General features: G+C 48.8%; 1 protein-coding gene across 1 annotated transcript in view; it reads right to left on the bottom strand.

Moving 5' to 3' along the window:
• LOC147709859 (uncharacterized) overlaps positions 1-19,602 on the bottom strand; it is a 49,112-nt gene extending 29,510 nt beyond the window's left edge. The window contains exon 1 of the mRNA XM_086928311.1: positions 19,353-19,602. The gene's annotated coding sequence lies outside the window, so the exon portion shown is untranslated. The remainder of the gene's footprint in view (positions 1-19,352) is intronic.
• Positions 19,603-24,054: the final 4,452 nt, after the last annotated feature.

Genomic DNA, 24,054 nt, shown 5'->3' with positions numbered 1-24,054 from the left:
CAAAACGTTTGCCAGAACTAAGACAGATTAAAGAATCTTCAACTAAACATTTATGAATGAAACATAAACGTCTGCTTTGTCATTTGCAACATCTAATGATTTATTCAAATCGTTTGTTTTTGTATTTTTTTGAAAACACTATATTCTTTGTGCATAGTAACCATACAAGATATAAACAACTTATCTATACAAATATGTACAAAATATACAAAACATACAAAACATTTACAAATTGCACATTTGACCTGAACCACATACACACCTCTCTCAAACTGCAGACACTCCTAATATACAATGGTCCCAATGTACAAACCCAATACAAAACACTAAAAGAATAAAACAAACTATCATCCAAATTCAAACAACTTTTATCTTTTTATCAAAATGAATAAAGCTGAACTTTTTCTTTTTCTTTTTATAACACCCAACAGATACAAAGTCTGTGTGACCTGGGACCAGGTTTACGCGTTTCCAACCCTCAATCTGGTGGAGTTCTCCTCAGGACCAACAAGACTCTTAAGTCTTCTGGATCACTGCCTTCATATGTGGTTCTGATGAATCAATATCCCCGTTTTGTTTGAAGCAGTTATTTTTATTTGTTTGGGCACCAAAGCTTCCAAGTGGACGTAAATCCGTTGATCCGTTCTCCTGGGAAGCTGCCAGAAAGTGTGCTCACTTCGCTGAATTATTCTCAAAATCGGCAGGGGTGCATCCTGTCACTCCTACCATTCTTTACAGCATGTATATTAAGGTCCAATGTTAGAGGATTGTGATCAGTAAGACAATTTTTTGTTGTGATAAATGTGCCTAGTGTCGACATCAATGAAGAGGAGACGAGAATATAATTAATTATACTGTGACGGCCATGACTAACATATGTAGGTATAGGGACTATCCTGCCCGAATGCTCAGGGCAAATCAAGTTATGGGATGATAAAAAACTTTCTAAAACAATTCCGTATGAGGTACGTTCAAAGTGGGTTAGCCCCTGAGGGCCATGATCCTCCTCCAGCCTTGCTAAGCAATTGTTAGGGAAAGCATGAATATTAAAATCTCCCAGGACTAATGTGTCATAGTGTGTTTCAGTACTGTCACCATAATCGCCCAAAAAACCAGTGAGAGCTCTAAGATGCTATAACACGTCAGTTCTAGTGAAAGAATTATAAAAATTAACCACTAGAAGAGTTGGCCAGTTCTTCCCTGTCAACTCTACCACTAAGATTTGGGGAGAACATCATTTGATCAACTTTACTTTGTAAGACAATTTAAGATTAATCATCAATAGTAGCCCCCCCCCTTGCTCTACCCATACTGGATGGTGTCGCGAGTTTACAGAAAGATATAAACCCATCCAAATAGTAGGTTTCATTAGCCTCCAACGTTTCCTGAAGGGCTATAATGTGATGTGCGGCAAGAAAAAGTTCCCAACTGGCGTCACCCTTTTATGCCCTTAAACCAGCAATATTCCATGTTAAAACTTTCATTATGCCTCCATCAGTTATTGTTAAGATAGAAGTGGATTTTCCTATACCAGCTGATGAAGTCTGGCGGTTCAAGGGACAGGACGGATTAAAATTCGATAAACTAACCATGGGAACATGTATTACATCGTCCAGTAATTCCACCAAATTGTCTAAGACAACGGGTACTGCATTGCTAACAGGTAGTCGATCTTGAGCATCTAAACCAGAAAGTGCCTGAAACCTGCTGGACAAGGGGATGGAGGGAACAGACACCGTCAAGGTTCTCACAGAAGGCTTATAAAAGTATCCCTATGGCAAGGCCTAAATGGAGGTGGCGAACATTGGGCACGGATCCTACGCCCTTAAAATCGTCTGTACCACAGCAGGATTTCGAAAATTAATGACCACACAATCCCCCTCAAAGTTCTTCAATGATCGTCCCACCCTCCCAACTCTGTATACCATGATGATATTGTTGCTCATGGGTACCCTAAAACCTTTATGTTTAGATAACCAGTCTACCGTTTTATTGCACAGTTGGGTCCAAGATTCAGTTTGGTCTGGTCTAAGTGGTGGAACACCGGCAAGAACCAAGACCTAAGGACATGCAGCCGGGGGCAGATCTAGCACATCTGCAGAGCACATAGTATTCGCGGCCTACAGCGCAGTGGGACCATCTCTATGATGATCACCAGCTCTCATAGTAGACTTGGCCTGATCAATAGCTGGTGGTCTCGAAGGGCCCATGTGCTGGGGCGGGATCTGATCAGCTGGACAAAAGGAATTAACCCTACCACTTATCCCCAAGCCTCCCAGGCCCAGATCTGCGGTTCCCATTAGGGCTCGATGTCATACATAATGGTCGGGGGATAGTGGGACTCGCATCACCAGTGAGCTCAATTCCTGCTCTGCAGGCCAATTCCCTGTAGTTAGCACCCACAGGGCCAATGGCTTCTGGCATTACGGGTACGTTAGCTGCCCCTTGTGCTGCACATTGACTGCACAAACAGCTTCACAAAGCATAGTGGAGAAACGCTTTTTTAATATTGTTACACTTTAATACTGTTATACTTTTTTCCGCACAGCTCCACTTAACGCATGGAGAAAGCGTCCGTCACAGGTCAGAAACAAACGCCATCACAATTTCACACTTGCATGTTGCACATTTGCAGAGAAGCGGTTCACATATATCGAATACGTACGGCACGTATACCGTTTCACTTTAACCGCAAAGTCATAGTATTATGCACGAGAACCTGTTCCTTTACGAATATTCATAACCGAAGCATTAACCAACCCACCTATCTACCTGGCACGAAACGTTAAACACATGGGTCATTTTCTTTAAACTTGGTCGTTATTTTCTTTAAATTTTGCCGTCTTTCTGATACCATCCCCCTGAAATTATTCTTTTGTTACATCAGAACAAGGTTTGCATGATTGCATGTTATGGTAATCTATGTTTTACGCAAATATTAGAAACCTGGAACTACATGCTCTTGTATTATTTTGCAGGACTTTCAAGACCCCTGACGAAGGGCTAAAGCCCGAAATGCATTGGGCAGAACTAATATGAACGTATGTTTTTGAAACGTTTTATGAAGGAATAAAATGAACTAAAGAAAATAAAAACATTTGAAATTTCTACAAGTACCCGTTAAGACCATCATTGAACCAATAACGTGAATCTTATTCAAGAGTGCGTCGAAGGGACGACACTCCTGAGGGAAGTGCCGCACTTTGGATGTTAGTCAGCTTAGAGCACAGTGAGCTACACTTCGACAGCACCACCCACCAGTCTGAACCGTATCTACTAACAGCAAACGCAAGTGCGATTCCGACTACTAACACAAGTCACCTAGGAATTCTCCCATTACCACTTAGGAACTCTCCCATTACCAGCCAGGAACTCTCCCATTACCAGTTAGGAACTCTCCCATTACCAGCCAGGAACTCTCCCATTACCAGTTAGGAACTCTCCCATTACCAGTTAGGAACTCTCCCATTACCAGCCAGGAACTCTCCCATTACCAGCTAGGAACTCTCCCATTACCAGTTAGACACTCTCCCATGACCAGCTAGGAACTCTCCCATTACCAGCCAGGAACTCTTGCATTACCAGCTAGGAACCCTCCTATTGCCCCCCAGGAACTCTCCCATTGCCACCTAGGAACTCTCCCACAACCAGCTAGGAACTCTCCCACAACCAGCTAGGAACTCTCCCATTACCAGCCAGGAACTCTCCCACTACCAGCTAGGAACTCTCCCATTACCAGCTAGGAACTCTCCCACAACTAGCTAGGAACTCTCCCATTACCAACTAGGACTCTCCCATTACCAGCTAGAAACTCTCCCACAACCAGGTAGGAACTCTCCCATTACCAGCTTGGAACTCTCCCACAACTATTTAGGAACTCTCCCATCACCAACTAGGAACTCCCCCATTACCAGCTAGGAACTCTCCCATTACCAGCCAGGAACTCTCCCATTACCAACTAAGACTCTCCCATTACCAGCTAGGAACTCCCCCATTACCAGCCAGGAACTCTCCCATTACCAGCTGGAAACGCTCTCACAACCAGCTAGGAACTCTCCCACAACCAGCTAGGAACTCTCCTATTACCAGCCAGGAACTCTTGCATTACCAGCTAGGAACTCTCCTATTACCCGCCAGGAACTCTCCCATTACCAGCTAGCAACTCTCCCATTGCCACCTAGGAACTCTCCCACAACCAGCTAGGAACTCTCCCATTACCACTTAGGAGCTAACCCATTACCAGCCAGGGACTCTCCCATTACCAGCCAGGAACTCTCCCATTACCAGCTAGGAACTCTCCCAATACCAGCCAGGAACTCTCCCATTACCAGTTAGGAACTCTTCCATTACCAGCCAGGAACTCTCCAATTACCAGCTAGGAACTCTCCCATTACCAGTTAGACACTCTCCCATTACCAGCCAGGAACTCTTGCATTACCAGCGGGGAACTCACCCATTACCCGCCAGGAACTCGCCAACTACCAGCTAGCAACTCTCCCATTGCCACCTAGGAACTCTCCCACAACCAGCTAGGAACTCTCCCACAACCAGCTAGGACCTCTCCCATTACCAGCCAGGAACTCTCCCATTACCAGCCAGGAACTCTCCCATTACCAGCTAGGAACTCTCCCATTACCAGCCAGGAATTCTCCCATTACCAACTAGGACTCTCCCATCACCAGCTAGGAACTCTCCCATTACCAGCCAGGAACTCTCCCATTACCAACTAGGACTCTCCCATTAACAGCTAGGAACTTCCCCATTACCAGCCAGGAACTCTCCCATTACCAGCTAGAAACTCTCTCACAACCAGCTAGGAACTCTCCCACAACCAGCTAGGAACTCTCCCATTACCAGCCAGGAGCTCTCCAATTACCAGCTAGAAACTCTCCCACAACTAGCTAGAAACTCTTCCATTACCAAATAGGAACTCCCCCATTACCAGCTAGGAACTCTCCCAGTACCAGCCAGGAACTCTCCCATTACCAGCTAGGAACTCTCCCACAACCAGCTAGGAACCCTCCCATTACCAGCTAGGAACCCTCCCATTACCAGCTAGGAACCCTCCCATTACCAGCTAGGAACTCTCCCATTACCAACTAGGAACTCCCCCGTTACCAGCTAGGAAGTCTCCCATTACCAGCCAGGAACTCTCCCATTACCAACTAGGAACTCCCCCATTACCAGCCAGGAACCCTCCCATTACCAGCTAGGAACCCTCCCATTACCAGCTAGGAACTCTCCCATTACCAGCTAGGAACTCTCCCATCACCAGCTAGGAACTCTCCCATTACCAGCCAGGAACTCTCCCATTACCAACTAGGACTCTCCCATTACCAGCTAGGAACTTCCCCATTACCAGCCAGGAACTCTCCCATTACCAGCTAGAAACTCTCTCACAACCAGCTAGGAACTCTCCCACAACCAGCTAGGAACTCTCCCATTACCAGCCAGGAGCTCTCCAATTACCAGCTAGAAACTCTCCCACAACTAGCTAGGAACTCTTCCATTACCAAATAGGAACTCCCCCATTACCAGCTAGGAACTCTCCCAGTACCAGCCAGAAACTCTCCCATTACCAGCTAGGAACTCTCCCACAACCAGCTAGGAACCCTCCCATTACCAGCTAGCAACCCTCCCATTACCAGCTAGGAACCCTCCCATTACCAGCTAGGAACTCTCCCATTACCAACTAGGAACTCCCCCGTTACCAGCTAGGAAGTCTCCCATTACCAGCCAGGAACTCTCCCATTACCAACTAGGATTTCCCCCATTACCAGCCAGGAACCCTCCCATTACCAGCTAGGAACCCTCCCATTACCAGCTAGGAACTCTCCCATTACCAGCTAGGAACTCTCCCATTACCAGCTAGGAACTCCCCCATTACCAGCCAGGAACTCTCCCATTACCAGCCAGGAACTCTCCCAGTACCAGCCAGGAAGGTAAACAATCTGTCTCAATGAACATCAAGCTCGCATATGGAGATCAAGTCAATTCCACTCTTCCCTCCTCCTTCTTTACACTAAAGATAGTGAAGAAGACCCTCCCTTATATTCCACCGGTTTTACAAAAACCTACGTGGCAGACTTAGTCTTATTTAAAATAGACGACTGTAATGGTTTCTACTTGAACATGCAACAATAGTTTGTGAACAGTCTCCAAAGCCTCCAACATGCAGCGGCAAGCATGTGGCTAGGGATTCTTACATTTCAACCTGTAACACACGCCCTGCACAAGCTTCATTGGCTGCTTAAAAACAACGAATCAGCTCTGAAGCTTGTGCACCACCTACAAGCACCTCATGAGACAGGCACAGAATATCTGAGAGAAGGTTTTCAATGGTGCTATCTAATAGGCAGCTATGCTTCATTGGTGACAAGAATGTTGTTGTCCCTAAATTCAAATGCTCCTCATAGGGTGGGTAACGCTTTGTGATGTGTTCTTCTAAATTGCGGCACACTCTTGCTCTACACATTAAATACATTTTTGAAAACAGATTTTATTGGTTATTTTCATCATACATGAAAACATTTCTTACATTCTTCATATACCACAAACCTGTCCCCTTAATTATCCCCAACTCTCCCCATACATACCCTCCCCCCCCCGATTGCAGTGGTGTGGGTATATTCACTTCTCCATAGTATCTAGAACTCTCAGCGATCCAGATAGTTATAGACAATTCCCCCTGTAGATGACCACATGCCCGTAATTACTCATTCATCCTCTTCGTCCGATTGTTGTAATAACAAAGCTTGAACCAGTGCTTCCCATGCTCTCGCCATTTCCATTGCCTTATCTCCTCCCCCGCGCTTAGCTTGCCGGAACCTGATCACACTTTCACTGCTTGCCCATTTACAGAACTCCGCTCGCCAGCGGCTGCTAGACGGCCCGTCCCTTGATTTCCAATGCCAAGTTATCTCTCTCTTGGCTAACAATAGGCCCAAGTCAATGAATTTACTGGTGATCTTATTCTTGGCTGTGTGTGGAAACCAGTGCAGCAAGCATGTTGCCAATTCATAGGTCAGTTGCCTATCTGTGAGTTCAGTCAGAAGAGCGCCTACCTCCACCCAATAGCTGCCCATCACCAGACAATGCCACAACATGTGTTCCAATTCCACCTCTTCCTCTCGGCACCTGGGGCATGCCGCAGTTTGGACATTGAAATATTTGTTAATCTTCCCTGGAGTCAGGCAAGCCTGATACAAGATAAAGAACTGCACCTGCTGAAATCGGGCATTCCCACTTCCTTTCCATGCCCTCCCAAGAATCTTGCACCATGCCGTATCTGGGATAGGGCGGCCTACACTCGCCTCCCATTTCGATTTCAACTCCAGCAACGGTCTCAACCCTTCGTCCAGCATCCTCTGATGTACGCAAGTAATTGCTTTGAAGGTCCCCGCTGCCATCACTACATACTGGCAAGCCATTGTGGTCTCAGGTTCCTCCTGCCCCCTGCCCCAATGTTTCCTCACCGCTGCCGCTACAGCCGCGTGAAGCAGGAAGCTACCTTCCGGGAGCCCGAATGTGTCGTGTAGCGCCCAAAACGGCATCAGCTCTCCGTTCATGTACAAATCTCCCACCATTTGGATTCCTAACTCCTCCCATTCCAGGAGGGGAGACCAGTCTCTGCCATGTGGAAGCGCCGTCAGCATACCCAGAGGAATCTCAGGCGCGTAGGGATGTACCACACCCATCCTGCGCTGACTCCTGGCCCAGCACTGCCGTAGCGTGCGCTCCTCCAGCGTGAGATCCCGTACATCAAGCCTCTGCTGCATAACTATGTAGGACAGAATGTGTCGCGGTATCCCGAGCCCCCTCCTATCCTCCGGACCTCTGAATTCCGCGTCAATCTCCTGTGTCAATTTCTGCAACTGAGCAGCCAGATAATAAAGCTCAAAATCAGGTACAGCCACCCCTCCTGCTTGGGTCTCACCAGTGTGGTCAGTGCTACTCTCCGTCTCCCGGAGCCCCACAAAAGGCCCACGATCAGTGACCTCAACTCCTTAAATACCCGCGGCGGGACCCAAACTGGTAGAGTACGAAAGTAATAAAGCAATCTGAGCAAAGCCACCATCTTGAGTAGAGCTACTCTCCCCACCACCGCCAAAGGGAGCGTCGACCAAAACGCCATACACCCCTTCAGAGCTCTTATGCATCTCCCGACGTTCCCGTCTAGCAGGTCTGCACTCTCATGATAAATCCTGACCCCTAAATAGGTAAAGCTTGTTGGTTCCCATTTTAACTCCCCTACCTCCAACGACTCATGCAATCCAGGGCGGACCGGGAAAAGACACGTCTTATTCCAATTGATCCTAATGCCTGACACCCGCCCGAATCGCAAAAGCAGTGATTCCGCGGCTCGCAATGCTATCCCGGTGTTTCCCATTTTAACTCCCCTACCTCCAACGACTCATGCAATCCAGGGCGGACCGGGAAAAGACACGTCTTATTCCAATTGATCCTAATGCCTGACACCCGCCCGAATCGCAAAAGCAGTGATTCCGCGGCTCGCAATGCTATCCCGGTGTTTTCCAGAAAAAGGAGCAGATCGTCTGCATATAGAGAAACATACTGCGGTGCTCCCTTCAACACGAGCCCACGGTAAACCTGCCCCGAACGCGCCTGGATCGCAAGTGGTTCCATGGCCAGTGCAAACAGGAGCGGGGACAGCGAACATCCCTGCCTCGTTCCCCTCAGAACTGGATATTGGGTAGATATGACCTCTCCCAGCCGCACCCTAGCCGTCGCCGCAGCGTATAACACTCTCGTCCAATGCACAAATCGCACACCCAGGCCAAACCGCTCAAGCACCCGATGTAAAAACGGCCATTCCAAGCTATCAAAGGCCTTCTCTATGTCGACAGACAGGACCGCTGGCAGTTCGGAGTCAGGCTGACCGCCCTCAATAACCCGCAATAACCTCCTAATGTTCGACGCAGTGTGCCTAGTAGGAATAAACCCCGCCTGGTCCTTATGGACCAACGTAGTCATGAACGGCAAGAGACGGGTCGCCAAGATCTTACTCAAAATCTTATAGTCCACTGTCAGCATGGACAGCGGCCCATAAGAAGCCATATCCTCCTGGTCTCGCCCCGACTTACACAGTGGTATAATCAACGCCTCTCTCATTGACGTCGGCAGGTGGCCCTGCTTCCCGGCCTCTTTGTATACCTCCAATAACCGAGGTGCCAAAATATCAATGTATTGTGCATAAAATTCAACGGGTAGTCTATCAACACCCGGAGTCTTTTTCCGGGCCATTAGCTTTATCGCGACCCGTACCTCAGTTAGCATGATATCCTGGTCCAACAGTTTCACCCGCTTGTCCTCCAATTGAGGCAGTGGGATCTCATCCAAGTATCCCTCGATATCGGCATCCCCCACGTCTAGTGTACTCCTATATAAGGATTCGTAATAACTTCGAAACCGGGCAAGCACCTCCGCCTGAGAATAAACCAACTGTCCTGCCTCATTCACCACGCTCAAGATCGGGTTGCCCTTCGACACCGGATTCGCCAATCTTGCAAGCAGGGTTCCAACCATATCTCCCTCCGCATGCGTCCTCGCCATGTAATTTTTGTGGTCGAAGCAGCGCAACCTCTCCGCCTCTGCCGCTACCTTCTCTTTCGCCTCCAGTAGCTGCTCCTGTAATTCCGGCTCATCCGGCCTATGCTTCTCTAGTTCTCGCAACCCTTCCTCAGCTCTCGTCACATCGTTAAGTACCACCTTCCTGGCTCCCGAGTACTTACTAATACACAATCCTCTCACCACAACTTTAAAAGCGTCCCACTCCGCTGCCCTAGTCTCCACTGTCCCATGGTTTTCCTCAAAATAGTGTTCTATTCCCACTTGTATCTCCGTGCAAAAAACCCGATCGTCCAGCGTCTCCGGTCAGAGCCGCCAAGTAGGAATCGCTGAGCGCACGCGCTGCCAAGTAAGCGAGAGTAGCATCGGGTTATGATCCAAAACGGTGCGTGTGAGGTACTCAGAGCGCGCAGCCATATGTGCTATCTCTCGAGAACAAAGAATTGTGTCAATCCTAACATGCAGGTCGTGTATAGCGGAGAAAAAGGAATAATCCCTATCTCTGGGATGTTGCCTACGCCATGTATCTACCAGCCCCCAGCTGTCCTGCCATTCTGATCTGCTTTTCGCCAATCTCCTAACTGGAGACGCAGTTAGTGGAAGATGCAATCTGTCCAAGGCAACGTCTGTTATCGCATTAAAGTCTCCCCCCACTATCGCAGAACCCGCCAAGTAATGCGCCAATGTCCCAGATAGCCTCTCATAAAAGCGTACCTGCTCTACATTCGGAGCGTAAATGCTACAGAGCACTACATCCCTCCCATATAGCTTACCCTCCACCGCCACGAACCCGCCCTCTGCATCCAAAGTATGTCTCGTGGCCTGGAAAGGGACTCCCGCTCTCACCCAGATTAGCGCCCCTCTAGCAAAGGCCGAATACGCCGTGCTAAAAACTTGTCCTCTCCATCGAGGCTGTACCGCCTGACCCTCCTCTCTAGTTAGATGCGTTTCCTGCAGCAAGGCGATCTGGACCCCCCTCCTCACCAAATATGCATGTACCTTATGCCTCCTAGTCATCGTATTCAGACCCCTTACATTCCATGTGATACATCGCAGTTCAGGTAACGTTCCCATCGTCTTCACCTGCCCGCTTCAAGAGTTTCGTTCCACCCACACCACCAGTAATTCCCCAACAATCAACACCCCACTCAACTCCCACAACCCTCCCCCCCAGAACAGGACCTAATATCAGTCTATCAGCCCCCATCCAAACTATTCAAAAACACACAACTATAGTCTGCAGTAGTCACTGCAGAGTGCCTTAAGGGCAGTTGAGGGGTGTCTCGGCTCCAACAGGAAGCAGTGTTCGCCGCGCTAACCCCCGCCCTAGATCCCACTAGGCAGTGCTCTGTATGAATCAGTCCCCCCGCCAACCCCAATTAGAGACATTTGTGTCGCCAGTCCAAAATGGCCTACCCATCGCTCCAGTTTTCTCAGATAAGTCATTCATCCAACATGCCTTCCGCCGTCGCCGGCGTGACCGAGGGGCCTTTGCTGCTGTCCGCTTCAGAAAGTTCAGTGTCCGATCGCACTTTACCGTCGTCCGATTCCGTGCCCACCTCCGACTCCATCTTCTGCGACCCAGTGATCGCCGCCGTCGCAGCCAATGCCCCCTGTTTGTCAGCCGCAATTTGCGTCTTTTTGTTGTTTCCGCAGGGACCTGATCCTTTTTTGTATACGTTGGGATTTACGCACAGTGTTGGAGGCCTCCTCGGTCCGTGCCCGCCCTGTACGTCTCAAGCCATATCCATGCCTCGTCAGGGGCAAAAAAGAACTGCGTAGTTCCATCGACGATGACCCTCAGCTTGGCCGGAAACAGCAATGAGTACTGAATTCCTTCTCCCACTGAGCTCTTTTTTAACTGACAGATAGGAGGCCCTGCGCCTCTGGATCTCCTGCTTGTAGTCCGGGAACAGCGTGACTTTGCTGTTCTCGACCGTGAAGGGTCCCATCGTGCATGCCTTCTGAATCAGCGTGTTCCTGTCCTTATAATGAAGCAGCTTCGCCACCACAGGTCTCGGTGGACGGCCCTGTAGTGGAGGCTTGGCCGGGACCCTATGTGCTCTTTCAAGCGTGAAAAAGGGAGACAGGCCCTCTGGTGCGACCACTGTCCTGAGCCAGTCTTCCAAGTAGGCCATCATGTCCTCCCCCTCCACTTTCTCCGGCAGGCCTACCACCCGTATCTTATTACGGCGATTCCTGCTTTTGGCATCCTCCGCTCTCTTCTCCAACAACTCTATACGCTCCAAAGCGTGCCCCAATTTAACAACCGTAGCAGCTTGGGTCGGCACCAGATCTTTCAATGCCGCTTCATTTGCTTTCACTTTGTCCGCCAGCTCCGCATGATCTGCTCTTAAAAGCCCCAGCCCTTTGCCACTTGTGCAATGTCATTCTGTAGAGCCTCCTTCACTATACATTAAATCCATGAACGATCTTTTGTCCTTCAGGATGCTTTAAAAACCTTTCCTTTTAATTATCAGTAGGGCTTTTCAGACCTTTGTGACAGTGTCAGTGCAAAGGCACATCTGGGTATTTGTGCATTTTGAAAGTATTTATGACATAACAAAGTGTCCACCTTGGCCCCCGAGACCCCTGTCCTGCTGACATCAGTTCCCCAACCCGGCAGGAGTAACCAAATTAACTGTTTCAAACTTTTCCAAAGTTTTCAAAGTTTTTGTTGGCCAATGCTTGTTTGCAATTGCATTTAAAAGTGATATTATCTTCTAAAATCTGTATCTCCGGAACGCTCTGATGGATTTTGTTCATCGAGGTATTTATAATTTCATAAAAATATAATCTATTTTTATAAATTGATGTCTTCCCTCTTTCATTTGTTGTTGCTACTTATTTCCTGTGGGCTGAGTTAGCCGATTGATTGGGCTAATTCCTACACTACTGGTCTCTTGCTGAATATATTGGCAGAGCAGACCTACAGGCGTTATTTATAATTGCCCAAGTGAAATTAAAACAGTGCATTTTTTTGATTGAATTATTGGGGCATTGCCACTTTCCATTTATTTGTTACCTGCTGAAGATATGGTTTAAGCAGACTCAAAAAGGCTATCTATGTTCGCCTGAGTAAAACTGGAAGCATTGGATTGCTCTAGCAATTGAATCTTTTAAAGTTTGTTTTTTTCCTGCAATCAGCCAACCTAGCTAGGATTGGCCTGCCTTGTATCAAGTGAAACTTTACGCTCAAATAAACTGTAGTCCTGATGATGACCGCACAGTAACCCTGCGGTCGAAACGCCGTCGAGGCTTCCTGTGGCCACAATTTGTGACGGACACATCATTGTTGTTTGTTGTTTCTTTCTTTTTATATGTAATGTCTGGTTGTTAGCCACTTGTTTGGCATGTGAATTGTTTGTTAGTGTATTGCCAACGGTTTTTCCTTTTTGAGCGTTATTGTGTTGTTTTAAATACATTGTGTAATACATTTCTTTTGTATATATAGGCTTCTTTTTTCCTCTTTTTCCTTCTTTTTTTAGTAAATGTTTGATTATATGTTTGTAATTTGATTGTTCCACTTAATTCTCCCACCTGAACCTTTTGTTAGGTGTTATTATTTTTGTTATTTTGGCGGCACCCGCAGTTTAGCTTTGAACATCTTAAGCTAAATCGCGGGTGCTGCAATTCCTTCAATCAAAAGTAAAGAAATAGAAAAAAAGGCACAGGGATGCATTCCTTTCTATTTATTTACTTTTGAAGCAATCGCGGCACCCGCACTTTAGTTTAAGATGTTTACATCTAAAGTGGACGTGCTGCAATTGTAAGAAACGTAAAGAAATTGGAAAAAAAGGTGCTGCTAAGTTCGGCGAGCCGCAAATAAGAAAAGAAAGGTGTGGCTACCAGTATTGCAGCTGAGGTGTGCCGTGCTGGGAAAAAAAAAAACATTTGGGGAGAGTGTGTAGGCAGGAGTGAGTGATTTAAGAAAATAGTACTTGAAGATTGCAATGAAAATATTTGGAGTAATGACACATGTATCAGAGGCTGTCCTTGTGGAAGGTTACAACAGGAGAAAGGGAGGCACTAAGGAAGGACAAATAAGCTCATTAATGAATAAAAAGGCACCATTTACAAAGGACACTAACAGGAGCTCATTGAAAAAATGGGAGAAAAATGGGTGGAGCTTCAAGTCCATACCTGAGTACAGAAAGTCTCGACGAGACAGCGCAAGCGCAGCCTAGGCGAGACCTAAAAATGAAAAGAAAGCATTTTCATTTTTGAAAGGCATCCCGTTTTCCTTTAAGGACAACAGCCTGCATTTTTTTAAAGTGCTTTATTTAAAAAGCAGTCACAGACAAGGAAGTCTCCTGACCCCATCAGGCCACCATCCCAATGAGTGCCAACCATTCTTCATAGGTCGTAAATTGCGACCTGCCTCATGAATATTAATGAGCCAGTGTTTGAGGCACTGTTGTACATCAGATTTTGTGACTCACAAGTTGCGAGTCGCTAAAATTTCAATTTCGGAGTTGAAAAGTTGAGGGTCGTACATATGGCCCATAGTTCCTTTGCTAAGCATTAGTGCTCGCAGCCACAGCTGCCCAGGGCTGGGCTTGAGGTTAAGAGAACGAGTCTGACTGGACCCAAGACGGTATTCATGAGTGCACTGCACAATAAGGCCCCCCCCATATCATACAGTACCCCCAAATCCTCACAGTGCCCCTTTCACTTACGGCCACATTGTCCTGCTCTGGCTTAAAGTCCTGCATTTGAGAAAAGAATAGTTTTTTAAAGTGCGTCATTGCACCCTAATGCTTTGAATAATGAAACAGAAGGGCTGTGAATGTTGGCTTGTTCACTACAGCCGTTCTGTCGCAGTGATTCGGGGGTCACTCAGAAGACCTCGGGGTGCAGCGCGTTGGCACCATCGGGCATGACCCCCACTGTAAGAGCTGATGCCCCAGCAGTGATTGACACCTGATGGCTCTGTCATCCTCTGATGTCCGGAACCCTTCACATGTTAAAGGTTTGCTTCTCTCACTCCCTGTGCTGATAATAGTGGAGGTGGCCAAACGTCATGGGGTTGTGGGTGACCTGTCCATGTACCTAAAATTGAACATTTTTGTTCGGTAAAGCAAATTCAGTATTATTACTGGCTTTAGAACAAGTGACCTGCATGTTATCCACAGACCACCCCAGCAGGCACTGGACTTCCTGACCTCTCTCAGTGGGACTGGACTGTATAACCTCATGTTATCCACAGTCCACCCCAGCAGGCACTGGACTTCTGACCTCTCTCAGTGGGACTGGACTGTGTAACCTGATGTTATCCACAGACCACCCCAGCAGGCACTGGACTTTCTGACCTCTCTCTGTGGGACTGGAGTGTGTAACCTGATGTTATCCACAGACCACCCCAGCAGGCACTGGACTTCTGACCTCTCTCTGTGGGACTGGACTGTGTAACCTGATGTTATCCACCGACCACCCACGCAAGCACTGGACTACTGACCTCTCAGTGGGACTGGACGGTGTAACCTGATGTTATCCACAGACCACTCCAGCAGGCACTGGACTTCTGACCTCTCTCAGTGGGACTGGACTGTGTAAGCTGATGTTATCCACAGACCACCCTAGCAGGCCCTGGACTTTCTGACCGATCTCTGTGGGACTGGTCTGTGTAACATAATGTTATCCACAGACCACCCCAGCAGGCACTGGACTTCCTGACCTCTCTCAGTGGGACTGGACTGTATAACCTCATGTTATCCACAGTCCACCCCAGCAGGCACTGGACTTCTGACCTCTCTCAGTGGGACTGGACTGTGTAACCTGCTGTTATCCACAGACCACCCCAGCAGGCACTGGACTTTCTGACCTCTCTCTGTGGGACTGGACTGGGTAACCTGATGTTATCCACAGACCACCCCAGCAGGCACTGGACTTTCTGACCTCTCTCTGTGGGACTGGACTGTATAACCTGATGTTATCCACAGACCACCCCAGAAGGCACTGCACTTCCTGACCTCTCTCAGTGGGACTGGACTTCATAACCTGATGTTATCCACAGTCCACCCCAGCAGGCACTGGACTTTCTGACCTCTCTCTGTGGGACTGGACTGTATAACCTGATGTTATCCACAGTCCACCCCAGCAGGCACTGGACCTCCTGACCTCTCAGTGGGACTGGACTGTGTAACCTGATGTTATCCACAGACCACCCCAGCAGGCACTGGACTTCTGACCTCTCTCAGTGGGACTAGACTGTATAGCCTGATGTTATCCACAGACCACCCCAGCAGGCACTGGACTTCTGACCTCTCTCAGTGGGACTGGACTGTGTAACCTGATGTTATCCACAGTCCACCCCAGCAGGCACTGTACTACTGACCTCTCAGTGGGACTGGACTGTGTAACCTGATGTTATCCACAGACCACCCCAGCAGGCACTGGACTTCTGACCTCTCTCTGTGGGACTGGACTGTGTAACCTGATGTTATCCACCGACCACCCACGCAAGCACTGGACTACTGACCTCTCAGTGGGACTGGACGGTGTAACCTGATGTTATCCACAGACCACTCCAGCAGGCACTGGACTTCTGACCTCTCTCAGTGGGACTGGACTGTGTAACCTGATGTTATCCACAGACCACCCACGCAAGCACTGGACTACTGACCTCTCAGTGGGACTGGACGGTGTAACCTGATGTTATCCACAGACCACTCCAGCAGGCACTGGACTTCTGACCTCTCTCAGTGGGACTGGACTGTGTAAGCTGATGTTATCCACAGACCACCCTAGCAGGCCCTGGACTTTCTGACCTCTCTCTGTGGGACTGGTCTGTGTAACATAATGTTATCCACAGACCACCCCAGCAGGCACTGGACTTCCTGACCTCTCTCAGTGGGACTGGACTGTATAACCTCATGTTATCCACAGTCCACCCCAGCAGGCACTGGACTTCTGACCTCTCTCAGTGGGACTGGACTGTGTAACCTGATGTTATCCACAGACCACCCCAGCAGGCACTGGACTTTCTGACCTCTCTCTGAGGGACTGGACTGTATAACCTGATGTTATCCACAGACCACCCCAGCAGGCACTGGACTTCCTGACCTCTCTCAGTGGGACTGGACTGTGTAACCTGATGTTATCCACAGACCACCCCAGCAGGCACTGGACTTTCTGACCTCTCTCTGTGGGACTGGACTGTGTAACCTGATGTTATCCACAGACCACCCCAGCAGGCACTGGACTTTCTGACCTCTCTCTGTGGGACTGGACTGTATAACCTGATGTTATCCACAGACCACCCCAGCAGGCACTGGACTTCCTGACCTCTCTCAGTGGGACTGGACTGTATAACCTGATGTTATCCACAGTCCACCCCAGCAGGCACTGGACTTTCTGACCTCTCTCTGTGGGACTGAACTGTAAAACCTGATGTTATCCACAGACCACTCCAGCAGGCACTGGACTTCTGACCTCTCTCAGTGGGACTGGGCTGTGTAACCTGATGTTATCCACAGACCACCCCAGCAGGCACTGGACTTTCTGACCTCTCTCTGTGGGACTGGACTGTATAACCTGATGTTATCCACAGTCCACCCCAGCAGGCACTGGACTTCCTCACCTCTCTCAGTGGGACTGGACTGTGTAACCTGATGTTATCCACAGACCACTCCAGCAGGCACTGGACTTCTGACCTCTCTCAGTGGGACTGGACTGTGTAACCTGATGTTATCCACAGACCACCCCAGCAGGCACTGGACTTTCTGACCGATCTCTGTGGGACTGGTCTGTGTAACATAATGTTATCCACAGACCACCCCAGCAGGCACTGGACTTCCTGACCTCTCTCAGTGGGACTGGACTGTGTAACCTGATGTTATCCACAGTCCACCCCAGCAGGCACTGGACTTCCTGACCTCTCTCAGTGGGACTGGACTGTGTAACCTGATGTTATTCACAGACCACCCCAGCAGCACTGGACTTCTGACCTCTCTCAGTGGGACTGGACTGTGTAACCTGATGTTATCCACAAACCACCCCAGCAGGCACTGGACTTCTGACCTCTCACTGGGACTGGACTGTGTAACCTGCAGGTGACAGTTCATATCAAGGGCTCTACTCACCTCTTTATTGTCAGCGTCTCGAGCTCTTTCTGTCCAACTCACAGACCTCAAGACTGGGAGAGGTTTGAAGGGTTCAAGAATGATTCTACCTTTCCACTACAGTCCACCCTGACACTCGCATGGCCCCCACAACTCACCCTCAGCCCCACCCCCTTCTCTTTCTCCCATTCTTGTGTGTTTGGTGCTGCAAATGCAACAGAAACATGCAAAGGAAACACTGAAATACAGCGCTGTGAGTCTTCTTACAGACGCTGCAATTTAAACTACGAGAAATAAACTGATTTTATAGAGTTATGAAAGCAGCAGACACATCAAAGTCATTAAAAATAAACACTGACAAATGGATTCCACCCCCCCCAAACCCACCCTTCCACCTCAATGCCTGGATTCCATCCAGAGGGAAACATTACACTGACACCCCATTGGCTCACTGGACCAGAGCACATGCATGGAGCCCCGCCCACAATACCCCTGTCATGTGAACCCACAGCCGCAGACAATCTAACGCTTGAGCACGAAAATAACACATCATTGTTAAAAAAAGTGTTTAAATGAACATCAAATTACATCAAATCCGCTGTTAGATGACATCACACCCCATACCTTGTTATAACAGCATCTAATATCCACTTCACAAGGATGAGAGGCTGAGACAGCCCTACTGGGGCTAAGGATGATGGCCTGATAACCAGTGGCTTCTTTTAGGTGCAATAGTTATTGCAGCTGATAAAATCAAGGACCAAAGTGTATGTAGAGATGAAAGATAAAGATGGAACAAACAAAGGGGAGGGGGAGGGGGAGGGGGAGGGAACAGAGGGGGGAAAGAGGAGGAGAGTGAGAGAGAAGAAGGAAGAAGAGGGGAGAGATGGAGGCAGAGGGGAGAGAGGAAGGCAGAGGGGAGGGAGGCAGTGGGGAGAGAAGGAGCGAGGGGGAAAGAGGGAGGCAGAGGGGTGGTGAGGGAGGCAGAGGGGAGAGAGTGAGGCAGAAGGTGGAGAGGGAGGCAGAAGGTGGAGAGGGAGGCAGACGGGGAGAAAGAGGCAGAGGGGAGAGAGGGAGGCAAAGGGAGGAGATGGAGGCAGAGGGAAGATATGGAGACAGAGGGGGGAGAAGGAGGCAGAGAGGGGAGAGGGAGGAAAGAAGGAGTGAGTATGAGAGAGGGGGAAGACGGGGCAGAGGGAGAGAGAGGGCAGAGAGTAGAGAAGGAGGAAGAGGGGAGAGAGAGGGGGGCAGAGGGAAGAGATGGTGAGAGAGGGGAGAGAGAGATAGAAAGAGAGAGAGTGGAGAGAGAGGGAGGCAGAGAGAGAGAGAGAGGGAGAGGGAAGAGAGGGAGGCAGAGAGAGAGAGGGGGAGAAGGAGGCAGAGAGGAGAGAGGGAGGCAAAGGGGAGAGAGTGAGGCAGAAGGTGGAGAGGGGGGCAGAGGGGAGAAAGAGGTAGAGGGGAGAGAGGGAGGGAGGGAGGCAGAGTGGAGAGAGGGAGGGAGAGGGGGCAGAGGGACAGAGGGATAGGACCGGCAGCGGCACTGGAACAGCCGTCCCATTTACAGCCCAGTTTCAATGGTCAGAGGCCTGAGACCCTCCGGAAGCGCCCCCTTTTTATTACACTTAGTACATCCCACAAAGAAACAAAACCCCCTCACTCAGTAACTTCCCTGGCTCCAGCCCTCCCAGACAGAGAACTCACCTGCCGCAGATCACACGGCGCGCTCACCTGCTGCAGATCACACGGCGCGCTCACTTCATAGCACTTTGGGTTGAAAATAGCTCACCTGTCGGAGTCTGACATTCAGGGCTTAAGCGTCACCCCCACCCGTCATTAGCAGTGCTCAGACAGGGGGGGGGGGGGGGGGGTCTCAGACACCCTCCAAGCACCCCACCCGAAGCGATGCTGAGAGGTTTCAGGACAGATGGTTACACAATAAATGTGCCCCCCCCCCCCCCTGTGCTCTGTGGCGCGGCTCCTCTGAAGACAGGAAGGGGCTGGCAGCATCCTGTAGACATGTGCTCAGGAACTTCCTCTCCCCAGCCCCCTGCTTCCTCTTTTCATCTCCACTCCCTCCCTCTGACCCCCCCCCCCCCCCCCTTCTCCTTGTGGTCCGTGGTGCAGGGACTGTGAAGCGCCTTCCTGCCCTGAACACTCACCGCACCCAGTGCTTGCCCCCCTGTCCTGGCTGCACCCCTTGGACTTCAGTACAACTCCCCCCTCCACCCCAGGCCCCCCGCACCCCCCACCTTGTCCTGGCTGCACCCCTCAGACTGCAGCAGAGCTCCCCCCTCCACCCCTGCCCCCCCCCCTCAGACTGCAGCACAGCTCTCCCCTCCATCCCTCCATCCCTCTGACCCACACACCACCTCCTTCTTGTGGTCTGTGGTGCAGCCTCTTGTAGGGACGTGTGAAGTGCCTTTCTGCCCTGAACACACCCCACACCCCGTGCTTGCACCCTTGTCCTGGCTGCACCCCTCGGACTGCAGCTCAGCTCTCCCCTCCATCCCTCTGACCCACACACCACCTCCTTCTTGTGGTCTGTGGTGCAGCCTCTTGTAGTGACGTGTGAAGTGCCTTTCTGCCCTGAAGACACCCCACACCCCGTGCTTGCACCCCTGTCCTGGCTGCATCCCCATGACTGCATTACTGCTCTCCCCTCTGCCCCCAGCTCCCCTGCTTGTCCCCTGTTGTCCTGCTGCACCCCTTGAACTGCAGTACAGCTCTCCCTCCACCCCTGGAACCCCTGTCCTGGCTGCACCCCTTGAACTGCAGTACAGCTCTCCCCTCCACCCCTGGCCCCCCCTGCTTGCACCCCTGTCCTGGCTGCACCCCTCAGACTGCAGTAAAGCTCTCCCCCTCCACCCCACCCCCTGCTTTTCCCCCCTGTCCTGGCTGCACCCCTCGGACTGCATTACATTTCTCCCCTCCATCCCTCTGACCAACACTGCCACCTCCTCCTTCTGGTCTGTGGTGCAGCCTCCTGTAACTTCCTGCCCCAGCACCTTTGGGTTGATTAAGCATGAATGAATACACAAAACTCGCTGTTGCTGTTTTTTGCTTCATCACATTGTGCCTTATGGTGCAAAGGCTTATCGCCGATATAGGCACCCTCCCCTCCCCCCGCAAGAAGAGCAAAGCACGCACAGCAAAACAATAAACACACAAGACATGTTTGTTGGGAAGCATTTTGCTGCAGGCTTATTTCATACAAGAAATATACCAACATGGTGGGTTAACTTACGGGGGATCCAAGGGCAGGCAGCGGTGACTAACCTAAGCTACCCTGCCCGCCTGATGAGCCAACTGCACCGTGGCAGACCAATTGGTGCTTTTGTGGGGTTTATCCCTCTTAAATACCATCGACCACCAGTCCATCCCTTTACGCATGCCTTTTTAGGGGCGGAGCATGTCCGGGGAAGCCCTCGGTTGCTCGGAATTACAACCAACCGAAGGACTAGGGGGGCGCCGTTGCTTTGCCCCAGGGTCCTGTGGTAAAGACTCCTGAGGTTGTTTGGCTTCTGCGCCCCTATTGTGCTCCTGAAGAGGGTACACCGTACGTACCATTCAGCCTCTGGATCGCCCTGTAACTCCGCCAAGCCCTGGATGTGGCCGCCGTCATATCTGGGGCCCCCCACCATGGCAGGCTCCATAACCTCCTGCAACCTACAGATACCAGTCCTTCCAGCTGGACCAATTGTCTCTCAGCCTCTAACAAGTATGCCCCGTCCCTATCGGGGTCCCATGTTTTGTTTGCGCTAAAGAGGCCATGCCTAATATACCAAGCCATCTTGCTTGGTGGGCTTGCACGTGGCTTAATTTACCCTTCTGTAGGAACTACGGTTCCAATATATGTCCCTCTGGTGCCCTCATGTGCTAATGGGCCTTCTGATTGGGGTTTGGCTGGGCCCAATATTTACCCCTCACTGCCCAGGCCTGACTTCAGGATTTGCTGGTAAGCGTAGAGGTGTCCGCCTTCAAGGCCACAAGTATGTTTATTTTAAATAAGTTATTGTTGTGGCCAATACAATACCCTTATCTTTATCCGCTGGCTCCGGCCAGGAATGGGGCCTCTCGGGGTTATAAAACGTCTTTCACCGTAACCACAGTTCTGTGTGATGCAAACCATAGCGCACTCTGTGTCAGTTTGTGCCTTTTCTTTGAGGAGATGATTCAGCCCTTGTGAACCCACTTACTTGAAGGGTACTAATTACGAGGGTTCAGACTGATGACCAAGTGCTCTCCAGCGAGTGAACATGTAGAACTGATTCGAGTTTACACTGCGTCATGTCAATTCAATTCAATCTTTATTTCGTTGCATTGCAACATAAAAGATAACAATAAAATACAATTCATGATAAAAAAAAATATACAACAATATAACATCCATTATAAGGGCACTCTTCTACATTTCATCAAATTTTAACACGTTTAGCTAGTATTTCATTATAAAAGAACATGATTTATACTTCAGTTTGACACAGTATCAATAAATATTTAAAATGTTTTAAAAAGTGTAAAAAAGTTAAAAAACATTAAACATTAGTTTGAGTTACAACCCGGATTAATATACAATGCATTGGCTTAGTTCATGGTTCCGGGGAGTACAAGTAACAACTTTCTTAATTTAGAAGGAAAGAGATAATTTCCTTCTGACAAAATAGGTGGACAATAGAAATTTGCTAATACCGAACACAATTACCTGGCTGGTGTCCGTACTTAGGATTCTGCCAGCTTCCCTATGGGAAGTAGAGCCAATGTTGCGGCACAAGGGGACTATCCACTTTTTCCTGGCTTTATCATAACTAGGGCAGAAAAACAATATGTGGAAAATGTCCTCCCTTTGGTTATTAGTGCACAGGGTACAATGTTCTTTGTCAGTCTTCCCCCAACTTTTCTCAGTTACTTTTATTCTCAGCGTTCCATACCTAAATTTTAGATATAGAGATTTTGCCAGTGGGGGTTGGATTTCGTCTAAAAATTGTTCGAATAGAGCCTCATTTTTTGCCATAAGAAATTTTTCAGTAAGGGGGCCATGGGTTCTTGAATACACAGATTCATAATTCACTAATGACCAGAAGCTTAGTTTGACAATTTTTTTGGAATTTAGGTTAAGAGATTCAGGCTCGTTCCAGAAGTGTGATAATCCGAGCTTGGTAAGCCAGCTTTTAACATGCTTAAACCAAAAGATCTTGTTGTCTCTATCCAGCTCTAATACTTCCTTCATCCCATTTCTATAGTCAGATAGTTCCACAGTTGTCCATAATCTGACCCACATCAGCAATGGTCTCAGTACAGCGTGCTGATCTGTGTGTTTGATGTTAAGATCTAGGAATAATGGTATCAGGGGAGTGTTGGTTGGAACTTTTAATAAGCCCCTGACAAATTTATTTTCCAATACTTCAAAAGATTTTTTACATACTGGTCCCCAAATTTCTGCCCCATACAAGGAGGCAGACTGTACCTTATATCTGAAGAGCTCTATCGCTGGAGTAACTGCTTTATTCACACTTTTATTGTACCTCTGTGTTATAGGGAAGCAGTTTTGTTTAAACACCAATTTAGATTTTTCCAGTTGTGGGCCCCATCCCATTGCAGAGTCCATCAAAACCCCCAGATAGGTGAAGCTGTGCTCATAATCTAATCTTTGCCCATTTAACATTAAGTTCTTTTTAAAAGTTTTATGCGGGTTCAGTGCCATATATTTTGTTTTTTTTATATTAATTTCTAGTCCTTTATTGATACAGTACTGTTGGAACCTGTCTAATAAGATCTGTAGTCCACGTGGCGTTTGCGATATTAGGATTGTATCATCCGCGAAAAGGAGGGACGCAACTCGCTCCCCTCCCAGTCGAGGAGAATCATTATCGCAATTTTCCATGTAGGTTGCAATATCGTTTACATAAAGGGAGAATAAAGTAGGGGCCAGAACACAGCCCTGTCGTACTCCCCTTTTTATCGGGATCGGGTCTGTGAGTTCTCCATTTGGGCCCCATCTAACCTTGGCGTAATTCTCCCGATGCAATCCTATTACAAGTTTTAAAAGATCGCCTGGCAGCCCTTGCCTATTCAGGGTTTCCCAAAGTAGGTCTCGTGGAATAAGATCGAATGCTGCTCGCAGGTCGACAAAGGTCACATACAAGTGACCTTTGCGGATGATGACATACTTCCAATACAAGCAGCATAGCCTAAATACTTGATCAATAGTACTTGTTTTGCTTCGGAATCCCGCCTGGTATTTAGATAAAATTGACTCCTCCTCTAACCATGAATTTATTCTATTTAGAATGTGCCTAGCATATATTTTTTGCGTAATATCTAAAAGGCTGATGGGGCGGTAATTTGCTGGATCACCACGATCCCCTTTTTTAAAAATAGTGATGATTTCTGCGCCATTCCAAGT

The sequence above is a fragment of the Lissotriton vulgaris genome, chromosome 6 (assembly GCF_964263255.1).
Source record: "Lissotriton vulgaris chromosome 6, aLisVul1.2, whole genome shotgun sequence".
Classification (NCBI taxonomy): Eukaryota; Metazoa; Chordata; class Amphibia; order Caudata; family Salamandridae; genus Lissotriton; species Lissotriton vulgaris.
Note: the sequence above shows the minus strand (reverse complement) of the source record. Positions and strands in the feature narration are given on the sequence as shown.